Source organism: Pteropus alecto, unplaced genomic scaffold (assembly GCF_000325575.1).
Source record: "Pteropus alecto unplaced genomic scaffold, ASM32557v1 scaffold333, whole genome shotgun sequence".
NCBI classification, from domain to species: Eukaryota; Metazoa; Chordata; class Mammalia; order Chiroptera; family Pteropodidae; genus Pteropus; species Pteropus alecto.
Window position 1 is genome coordinate 910,250 of NW_006433879.1, and position 12,412 is coordinate 922,661.

The window sequence follows — 12,412 nt, forward strand, 5'->3', positions numbered from 1 at the left end:
TTTTATGGTGACATTGGTTAACGAAATGCAATAAGTTTCAGCTGTACACTTTAACAGTTTCAGCTGTACACTTTAACAGTAAGGCATATATATTTTTATACTGTGTGTTCACCTCCCAGAGTTAGATTTCTTTCTGCCACCACATATTTGACCCCCTTTACTTCATCTACCTCCCTGCTCCCCACTCTCTGGTAGCCATTAGTCCGTTGTCCATGTCCATGAGTCTCTGTTTGTCCTGTTCATTTGTTATTTTTAGGTTTATAACCCACGAATAAGTGATATCATGTGATTTTCAACTTTTTCTGTCTGGTTTATTTTGCTTAGCATGATTATCTTGAGGTCAATCCATATTGTCACAAATGGCAGTATTTCATCTCTTCTTATGGCTGAGTAATATTCCATTGTATATATGTACCGCAACTTCTTTAGCCAGTCATCTAACGTAGAACACTTCAGTCACTTCCATGTCCTGGCCACTGTGAATAATGCTGCTATGAACATCGGTGTGCAAATATCTTTTTGGGTATGAATTTTCAAGTCTTTAGGGTAAACACTGAGTAGAGAGATTGCTGGATCATATGGTAGATCAGCAACTCAGAAATAAAATAAAAAATCTTGAAAATATAAACTTAAGATATTAAAATATGCAATTTAAATGGCAGAAAATTGAAGATTGTACTTCTGAAAAAACTCAAAAAGATGCAAGAAAATTCTGAGCAACAGTTCAATGAACTCAGAAACAAAATCAATAAACAATAGGAATACTTTACCAAAGATTGAAATTTTTAAAAAGAATCTGGAGCTGAAGAACTCAATAAAAGAGATGACAAATGAAATAGTGAGCTTAGAATATAGAGCTGACCAGATGGAGGAAAGAATCAGTGATATCAAAGACAGAAATGTGGAAATGATGTAGATGGAGGAAAAGAGAAACTTGAGAGTGGAAAAAAAAATGAAAATACAAGAACTATCTGATACCATCAGAAAGATCAATATAAGAATTATGGGTATACCAGAAGGAGACAAGAGGGAGAAAGGAACAGAGAGCCTATTGAAAGAAATAGTTGATGAGAACTTTCCAAACCCATGGAAAGAACTGGATTCTTGAAACAAGGAAGCATACAGAACACCTAATTATCTCAATCCAAAAAGGCCATCTCCGAGGCACATTATATTAAAATGTCAAAAATTAATGACGAAGAAAGAATTCTCAAGGCAGCAGAGGAAAAGAAGAGAGTAACCTATAAAGAAAACTCAGATTATCATTGGACTTATTAGCAGAAACTTTATAAGCTTGTAGGGAATGGAATCAAATATTCAGATTATTGAAAGAGAGAAATTACCAGTCAGGAATAATATATCCAGCAAATTTCTCCTTTATATATGCAGAAGAAATAAAGACCATTCAAGACATACAGAAGTAGAAGAAATTTTCCACCACAAGGCCTGCATTACAGGAAGGAGAAAAAGACAAAAAGATACAAAACTATGAGTAAGATGACTAAAAGACAGAAACAGGAAATTGTAACTTTTATTCAGAAATAGGACATTATAAACTTAAATATTATGTAAATGTTAAAGGAGGAAAAATATTTAAAAAGAGAAGACAATGGCTACTGCAAGTCATAAATGAACTCAGAGCATAAAAAGGGATAATTTGAGATAAGAAAAAAAATCCCAAACAAACCAGAAAAAGAGAGTAAAGGTCTGAATTTGCAATTGAGAATGGAGATAAGACACACATAGAGAAAAAAAGGACTACTGTATATATGAAATTTTCTTTTACATATACTTAATGGTGACCACACACACAAAAAATCCAGAACTGAGACACATAACATTAAAGAAAGAGAGGACAGAGGGAAAAAATCATAGAATACCACCAAAATAAAATAACAGAAACACAAGGGCAAAAAAACAATGGAGATACCAAGCTACCAGAAAACAAACAAAATGGCTGTAAGAAAACCTCATATTTCAATAATCACCTTAAATGTAAATGGACTGAACTGGCCAATAAAAAGTAGCAGACTGGATCGAAAAACAAAACCCAACCGTATGTTACCTTCAAGAGACACATCTCAGCTGCAATGACAAATATAGACTCAATGTGAAAAGGTGGAAAACGATAATCCAAGCAAATGGCATCCAGAGAAAAATGGGTGTAGCTGTACTTATATTTGATAAAATATTCCTCAAGATAAAAAAAGTAATGAGAGACAAAGATGGATACTTCATAATGATAAAAAGGACCATACATCAAGAAGACATAATGCTAAATATATATGTTGGCAGTTAGAGAGCACCAAAATCTATAAAGCAACTACTAACAGAACTAAAGGGAGAAACTGACAAAAACACAATTTTAGTAGGGGATCTAAATACCCTACTGACAGCTATGGATAGATCATCCAAACAGAAAATCGATAAGGAAATATCAGCCTTAAATGACACTTGAGCCATTTGGACATAATTGACATTCACAGAGCCTTTCATTCTAAAACACAAAACTAGCCCCAACAAATTTAAGAAGATTGAAATCATACCAAGCATATTCTCTGACCATAATGCTTTGAGACTGGAGAACCAACTGCAAAAAGAAAGCAGGAAGAACCACAAATATGTAGATATCAAACAACATGCTACTAAGGAATGACTGTGCCAAAAAAAGGAGAGATTAAAAGATACGTAAAACAAATGAGGAGGAAAAAACAGCATATCACAACTTTTGGTATACAACAAAAACAGTAATAAGAGCAAAGTTCATATTATTACAGACGTATCTCAAGGGACAAAAAAAAAAAAAAAAAAAAAAACCAAAAAAAGAACTTAATATTACCTCTTAAAGAACTAGAAAAAGAAGAACAAATGAAGCCCAAAGTCAGCAGAAGGAACTAAGTGTAAAAATTAGAGTAGAATTAAATGAAATCAAGAACAGAAGACAATAGAGAGAGGCACCTAAAAATGGCAGAGATGATAGAGGCTTTGTTCATCCCTCTTGTGACCACATCAAAGTTAGAATGGAAAACATGGAGCAAATAGCAAGCAAAGTCATCTGGGTTCTAAATGAACAGAAGCATTGCAACTAGGGAGAAAAATAATTAATCGACCTGCAATGATAAAAGGGAGGAGGGAGCGAAGATTTGAGCCTGCCTGGCCTGAGCGGCTAAGTGGGGCAGAGGCTATCGCAGTGTCAGCCGGCAGCTGCAGACACCTCTCAAAGGGGCCATGTCAGCGACCAGACTTTTGCAGTGACAGACTTACTTGATCTGAGCACCAGCACCAGGTCAGCTGCTTGGGAGACACCAGGGACTTACAGGGGGATACTAAGTTGTCCAGTGAAGGCCAGAGTGGGGCTTCTGCTTGGTGGAAGTGCTAGTGGTATCCATTGTTCCTCTGTTGGGCCCTCTAACCTCCCAGTGAGCTGATGTAGCTCCACCATAGCTGAGATGTTATCAAATTGGATAATAGAGGTCGCTCTGCCCAGAGGATTCCCTGAAACTCCACCTCCCCCAACTCATGACCCCACCCAAACCACATCCAGTTGTATCTTCGGTGAGTCTGGTGCTCCTTACTGGGCCAACCCTAAGACCCACACTGGTGGTAGCTGGCCTCGGTTTCTGGCATGGCCTCTTGAGGCAACTATAAGCACAGCATCTGTGGATTGCTTGCTGAATCTTAACAGGTGGCCCTGGAAGTGCACAGGCTGGGGCTAAACTTGGCCTGCAGCAAAACACCTCTCAGGACTGTGCCACTGGACACCTACTTCACAAAGCCATACTAATAAGACTGGGAGACTTAGCAGCTTTGCTTAGTACATAGAAACAGACACATAAAGGCAGCCAAAATGGGAAGACAAAGAAGCAGAAACCATATGAGAGAACAGAGCAGAGATCTAGGAATAATGGAGTCAAGCAATCTAACAGAAGCAGAGTTCAAAAATCTGGTTATAAAGATACTCAATGAACTTAGGGGAAGTGTAGATGAACTCAATGAGAACTTCAACAAAGAGATAAAAAACATAAAAATGGAAATGGAAATTTTAAAAGGGAAATGAAGAACACATTATCTGAGATGAGAAGTGTATTAAATGGAATAAATAAAGTGAATAAAGAAGAGGATCAAATGACCTATATAGAGGATGGGAAAGCCAAGGACACTCAATCAGAATGGCAAGAAAAAAGAAGCCAAGACTATAATAATAATTTAAGGAACCTATGGGACACTATTAAAGGTAAAAATATCCGCGTCATAGGGGTACCTGAAGGGGAACATGAAATTGAAGAGCTATTTGAAGAAATAATAATGGAAAACTTACCTAACCTCATGAAGGAAATAGACATAAAACCCCAGGATGCTCAAAGAGTTCCAGAAACCAGGAACCCAAAGAGGCCCACAGCAAGACACACCATAATTAAAATGACAAAGGTTGAATACAAAGAGAGAATCTTAAAAGCAGCAAGAGAAAAGCAGTTAGTTACCTACAAAGGAGCACCCATAAGATTGGCAGCTGATTTCTCAAAAGAAGCTTTGCAGGACAGAAGGGCTTCACACAAAATATTCAAAATGTTGAAAACTCAGTATCTACAACCAAGAATACTTTATCCAGCAAAGCTATCATTTAGAGTTGAAGGTCAGATCAAGAGCTTCTCAGACAAAAATAAACTAAAGGAATTCATAAACACCAAGCCAGATTTACAGGAAATGTTGGAGAGACTTCTTTAGGAAGAAAAAACATGTATCAAAAACAGGAATAAGAATGGTAATAACTACATTCCTATCAATAAATACCTCGAATGGAAAAGAATTAAGTGCTCCAACAAAAAGATAGGGTGGCTGAATGGACATGAAAATAAGACCCTTACATATGCTGCTTATAAGAGACTCACTGCAGGTTAAAAGACACACAGAGACTAAAAGGAAGAGGATAGAAAAAGGTATTGCCTTGATGGATATAAGGGTATTGTGCTAAATGAAGTTAATCTGATAGAGAAAGACAAATACCACTTGAATTCATGTACATGTGAAATCTAAAGAACAGCAACAAGAAAAACAACAACAAAAATGGAAACAAACTCATAGATAGAGAAAACATTTTAGGAATACTAGATGGGATGGGGCTGTGTGGGAAAAAAAGAGGGCAAAGGGATTGAGAGATGCAGGTGGATGGTTGCAGAGTAGACATGAGGATGTAGAGTATAACATGGGGAAGACGGTTAATAATGTTGGAAAGAATGTGTGTGTGAGGGAGGAGGGCTGCTAGATTTGGTAGGGTGATCGTTTTGAGAGTTATGTGGATCTCTGATCAATGTGCTGTACAGCTGAGGCTGGTGTGTTGTATGCCAACTATAGCATACAACACAAAAAATCTCATTGAATTGTACAGTGCAAATGCAAGCAACTAGTTGTCTATTGTATTTAAATAAAGACAGGGAAAAAAGCTACCATGAGGCCAAGTATGAAAAAAAAACCTCTTGAGCCTTGGTCTTTACTCTTAAAAGACTCAGATTTAAGTGGTCTAGGACAGTGTTTGGGTCTTATAGAAAAAAAAAAATTTCCAAAATCTTCTGGGAAATAGAAAAGAAGGAAATGCTTCTCAATGCATTCTATGAGGACAGTGTTACCCAGATACCAACGCCAGACAAATATTTTATGAGAAAACTATAGACCATCATCTCAATAAATATAAATATAAAAATCCTCAATAAAGACTTACAATCTGAATCTTGAAACAAACAAACAAAAAATATACAAAAAAAAAATCTCACCATGACCAGATGAGATTTATCCCTTATATGCAAGATTGCTTATTATTTAAAAAAATCAAGTAATGCAATGCACTATAGTAATAGGATAAATAGGGCAATCTCTTTAGAAGCATAAAAAACACTGACCAAAGTCCAACATCCATTTAAGGTAAATATTCTCACAAACTGGAACTAGAAGAGATTTTCTTCTTTCTGATAAAGCAGGGGTCCCCAATCCTTGGGCCATGGACTGGTACAGATCCATAGCCTGTTAGGAACTGGGCTGCACAGCAGGAAGTGAGTGGCGGGCAAGCAAGTGAAGCTTCACCTGTATTTGCAGCCACTTCCCAGCACTAGTATCACTGCCTCAGCTCTACCTCAGATCATCAGACATTAGATTCTCATTGGAGCACAGGTCCCTGGTGCCAAAAGGTTGGGGACCACTGTGATAAAGGACATTTGTGAAAAACCTACAGTTAACATTTAACCGAATGGGGGAAAAGCTTATGCTTTTCTCATAATTGGGAATAAAGAAAGGACATCCATTCTTATCATTTCTATTCAAGATTTTATTGGAGTTTCTAGCTAGTGAACTCATGGACAAAAAAGAAATAGGCATCCAGAATGGAAAAGAAGAAGTAAGACTGTCTTTATTTGCAGATGACATGATCTTGTCTGTAGAAAATCTTAAAGGAGCCACAAAAAAATGTAGAACTACACCCAATCAGCAGAATACATGATCAATGTACTAAAATTAATTGTATTTCTATATGCTAGCAATGAATAATTCCAAAATTAAAATTAAAATTCCATCCACAATAGCTTCAAAAACAATAAAATACTTTGTGATAAACCCAACAAAATAATGTGAGACTTGTACATTAAAAATTATGAAACATTACAGAAAGAAATATTAAAAGATCTAAATAAAAGAGGGACATTCCATGTTCATGGACATGAAGCTCAATATTGTATGACTGCAAAACTCCCCAAATTAGTCTATGGATTCAGTGAAATCTTTATCACATTCCCAGAAGATTTTTCCTGTACAATTGATAAACTGACTTTAAAATTCATATAGAAAAGCAAGGAGTCCAGAATAACCAAAATGATCTTGAAAAAAAACAAAAACAAAAACAAAGTTAGAGGTCTTATACTTTCCAATTTCATAGCCTACTATAAAGCTACCTTGAACAAGACAGTGTGGGCCTGGCATAAGTGTAGACATATAAATCAATCAGACAGATTTGAGATTTTAGAAATAAACCCTTGCATTTTTGGTCAATAGATTGTTGACAAAGGTGCTAAGGCAATTCAATGTAGGAAAGGACAGTCTTTTCAACAAATGGTGCTGGCACAATTGGATATCCACATGCAAAAAAAAAAATGAGTTTAAATACTTCTACTTCTCATCATACATAAAAATTAAGTCAAGATGGATTACTAACCCGAATGTGAGAGCTAAAGCTACAAATCTTTTGATTTAGGCAATCATTTCTTAGCTATGACACCAAAAGCACAAGCAATGTAAAAAAATTGATAAATTTGGCTTCATCCCAATATATCATTTAGATAAATTCATATAAATTTAAATTTCATTTAGAAAGTAATAAGATAAGACATACACTGTGGGAAAGTATTTACAAATGATATATTAGTATGAGATTTTATCCAGACTATATAAAGAACTCTAACAACCCAATAATAAGACAAATAACCCAATTTAAAAATGATCCAAAAATGCGAATGATCAATGAAGTGGAAAAGACAAGCAATAGAATGGCAGAAAATTATATACTGTGAAGGGACATAGATAAAGAACTCTTACGACTCAATAATAAAAGACATTTTAAAGTGGGTGTATTAATTTGCTAGGGCTGCCATAACAATGTACCACAGACTACGTGGCTTAAACAACAGAAATTTATTTTCTCACAATTCTGGATGGTAGAAGTCTGAAATCAAAGTTTTGGTAGGGTTGATTTCCTCTATGGCTTTTCTCCTGGGCCATCTCCTTCCTGCATCCTTACATGGTTTTCTCTTTGAGTGTCTGTGTCATAATCTCCTCTTTTTATAAGGGCACCTGTGATGTCAGATTAGGATCCACCTCTTTAAAGACCTTATCTACAAATAAGTCACATTCTTAGGTGCTGAGGAGTTAGGACTTCAACATATAAATTTTAAGGGTCACAGTTCAGCCCTTACCAATGGGAAAATGATCTGAATAGATATTTCTTCAAAGAAGGTACACAAATTACTAAAAAGCACACGAAAAGATGCTCAACATCAGGAGCCACCAGGGAAATGCAAATAAAAACCACAATGAGATATCGCTTCACACCCATTAGGCTGCTATAACGAAAAAGATAGTTAATAACAACTGTTGGTGAGGATGTAGAAAAACTGGATCCCTCATACATTGCTAGTGGGAATATGAAATGGTTCATTCATTTTGAAAAATAGTCTGGAAGTTCCTCAAAAGGAAAAACATGCAGTTACCACATGACACAGCAATTCCACTTCTAGGTATACACCCAAAAGAAATGAAAAACTTTCATCTACCCAGAATAATTCTACACAAATCTTCATAACAACATTAGTCATAATAGCCACAAAGTGGAAACAACCCAAATACTCATCAAATGATGAATGGATAAATAAAAAGTGGCATGTTAATTCAATGGAATATTATTCAACAATAAAAGAGAACGAAGTAGTGATACATGCTACAACATGAATTTACCTTGAAAACATGCTAAATAGAAGATGCTAGTCACAAAAGATGACCTATCGTGTGATTCTATTTAGATAAAACTTCCAAAAAAGGCAAATATATAGAGACAAAAGGTAAATTGGTGGTTTCGAAGAGTTGGAGGATGGAAGCAAGAAGAATGAAGAATAACTGGTTATGGGTACTGAATTTCTTTTTGAGGTGATGAAAATGTTTTACAATTGATTTTGATGGTGGTGTGATGTGGTGATTCACAACTCTGTGAATATGTGAAAAAAACATTGAACTATACACTTGAAATGGGTGAATTGTATATATGAAATATATCTCAATAAATCTGTTTTAAAAAGGATATAAATGGACATTTTACCAAAGAACACATGAATATATAAAAAGCACATGAAATGATAAGTTCCTTAACATCTCTAGATATTAGGGAAATGCAAATTAAAACCATAATGAGATGCCACTTCATACCCTAAATAATGTCTATAATCAAAAAGAGAGGCAATAACAAATGCTGGGGGAGAATGCGGAGAAACTGGAACCCCATACATTGTTAATAGGAATATAAATGCCATTTTGGACAGTAGTTTTTGAATTTCTTAAAATTTTAAACATGGTTGTACCATATTACCCAACAATTCCACTCTGAAATATTCCTAAGAGAAATTAAAACATATGTCCATATAAACACTTGTGTGTGAATATTCATAGCATTATTTCTCATAATAGTCAAAAAGTGGAAACAACCCAAATGTTTATCAACCAGTGAATGGACAAGCAACATGTGGTATATCCATCCAATGGAATGCTTTCAGCCATAAAAGGAATGAAATACTGATACATGCTACAACATGGATGGACCTCAAAAACATTACTAAGTACACTAAGTAAAACAAACTCACATATTGTATAATTCAATTTATATGAAATGTCCAGAGATGGCAAATCTATAGAAACAGATTTAGATTTATGGTTCCATGGATCAAGGGTACCAATGGGGAATGATTGCAAACGGAAATGGGGGTTCTTGGTGTGGTGAAAATGTTCTAACATTAAATTATAGTGATGGTTGTTCAACTCTGTAAATTTCAATCTAAGAATTTTATTTCTAGAAATATATTTTATAGAACTATTCATGTTCATATGAATATGAACAATGCAAAATTGTTCCTTGCAGCATTATTTGTAATAGTAAACATGTGGAAACTAATATTGATCAACAAAGGGCTTTGTAAATAAATTATGGCATAGTTATTAACAATTCAGGTAGATCTAAATGAAGTAATGCAGAAAGAAATTCAGGATATTTTTACTAATAAATTTTTTTCTGACCAGAGTTATTATTATTTTTATGAAAGGACACAACAGAAAATCTCAGAGGGCATTGCTTCAATAAATTTTTGTTCCATATTGTTTTGATTATTATTCCTGTGAATGTGAATATCAGCTCCACGAGGGTGGGAGTTTTGTCCATCTTAGTCATTGCTGTGCTGCCAGCACTGAAAACCATGCTGGGCACACAGTAGGTGCTCAATAAATGTGTGTTGAATAAGTAGATACATGAGTTTTGTCAGTTCTGAATGGCCTCCCCCTGGATCCAGCTTCTACTCTCTCCACAGGCCCCGGCCCTGCCCTGTGTCCAGAACACCCAGGAGCGACTCTTCAAACATCCAGTTCTGTTTAGCTGTCATATTAGCATTTTAAGAACTAAAAAACCCCTCTTTTTATCTTTTTCTTTTTTGCTCAAGAGCAAGCACATCCCATCTAATTCTTCACATCTAAGAATGTGCAGCATTGATGAAGAGGGCTGCTGTTTCTTTATAAGTGTTGCTAGTTTTTTATGAGATCCATTTCTGAACACCTAAAGCACTTTCTCGAGGCTGTCCAAAGAGAACTACTTCAAGTTTGCAGGTGGTTTTTATTTTTTTAAGATGCTATGTTGTGTACAAAAAAACTACAAAGGGATTGTGTTTTAGAAATTGGCAGCTAAGGAAGCTGGTTTGTAAAGACAATGTGCAAAGCTCGCTCTCAGGAAACAGCCATGGGGACAAATATTCCTGATTCTATCCAGCAGAGGTACCGAGGCCTCCAGCCGTCAGCCCTGAGATTTCAGCCCTGAAGCCCGGAAGGAGGAGCTCAGGCTGAGGCCGGGCTAATCCCTCACATCTTCACCTTCTCTTGCAGCATCTCAGGGATGTTCACCATGGTGTCGGTGAGTCAGCTCTCCAGGTTCTTGGCAAAGTTCTGGATTGCTTAGGTAAAGGTACTGGTGATGGGCTGCAGAATGTCAAGGATAAAAGGATCTCCACTAGGTCCTGGTACGGCATGTCACAATGCTTGGTCTACTGCATCACAGGCCGAATTTGGACAACAGTACTAGGCTGGCCTTGGGCAATTGCTTCTCAGCCTCTTCCTGTATGGCCAGCAGTGGTGCCTCAATGGGCTGGCTGAGGATGGTATTTCCCGAAGGTTTTCCAAAGCTTCTCCACCAGGGTGAACTGCAGGTTCACCATGATGTCAATGATGGCTTCATGTTGTTTCCGGTACAGGACCTGGAAAGCTTTGATGTCTCTGGGCTCCATGGCCTCGGGCAGCACTTTGCCCTGGAGGTCAAGCTCTGAGAAGTCAGGGAGACTCTTTGAGGCATCCAGGAACTGTTGGTACTGCTGGACCTGGGAGCCGATGTCTGACAGCCTTGTGGCCTGCTGTGGTCCCAAGGAGACACTGTTGGTCATGTCCTCCATCTCTGGATGGGCTTGAGCCTCTGCTTCTATGAGAAGGGCTGACCCTGCATGACCATGTGCTGCTGGTCCCCTATCAGCTGTAGTAGAGAGAGCTGGCCTTTATGCATAGGCCTCAGTAGTGGTACTTGGAGTTGCCCCTGGTTTCCAGATGGCAGGTGCGCAAGCCCATGAAGATCAAGTGGATGAGCTTGTCAAAGGAGATGGCTTTGATGAGCTCCAGCTTCTGCTCCTGGAAGTGCAGAAAGTAGTGGCAACAGAGGGTGCTTCGTGGCAGGCTCACATCTCTGGCCATGTCATAGTTGTCTAGGAGCCACTGGACAGTGGCTGGTGAAGCACAGATGGTGTAGGAGTAGGACTGGCTGGCATTGCCCAGCATGTAGCTTCCTTGGATCATGGTAAGTGCCTGCTCTTCTGCCACTGCAGCTGCTGCCTGCCCCCTCTACCACCACCACTACCATTGCTGCTCTTGCTGGCCGCACTCCTACTGATGATGGGGCTGGTGACGACCTGGCTGCTGGACGTGTACATGGGCACAGTGATGCTGCTGGCCATTGCCTGGGAGGTGGCGGGTATGCTGCCCTGGGTAGCCATATCCACAGCCTCAAGTAGCTGTTGCTGGCTGTCTCTGTGTACAGCGGCGTTTCAGGGTAAGGGTAAGTGCTGGAGCGGATGGCACTGGCAGTGTAGCTGGCATCCCCACCATCCACATACTGCACTTAGCTGGGACACACATGTGACAGGCACCTGCTGGAGTTGCTGCACCTCTTGAGCCATGTAGACTGGCTGGAGCCCCTGCACCGTGAGTTGTTGCACAGGTCTGGCTTTGGGTGCCTGCGGAGTGGCCTGGACCACAGACCTTTCTTGGTTGATGGTGACGCTCTGCTGGACCCCGTGGTCCTGCAACTGCTGCGGCACTGTTATTGTGGGGACCCCATCCGTCTTGCTGGAGTAACTGTTGGCCTGCACCAGGGACTGCTTGGGTTGTGTGCACCTAATGGGTGCTTTGTATGGTCAGGGAGACCTGGCTGCCCTTGCCACCTGGGGTTATGCTCTTCCCTACCAGCTGCTGTGTGGGGGAGAGCCTGCTTGGGCACCGGGATGTTGGTGAGCTGGAGGAGTGACACGAGGCCTGGCTTGGCCTGAATGTTTGTCTGGACTAGCAGCTGCTGCTGGGTGCCTTGCAC

The 12,412-nt window shown here is 38.6% G+C and overlaps 1 pseudogene; it reads right to left on the reverse strand.

The window, feature by feature from the left end:
* Positions 1–10,644: 10,644 nt before the first annotated feature.
* LOC102882877 overlaps positions 10,645–12,412 on the reverse strand; it is a 2,733-nt pseudogene continuing 965 nt past the window's right edge.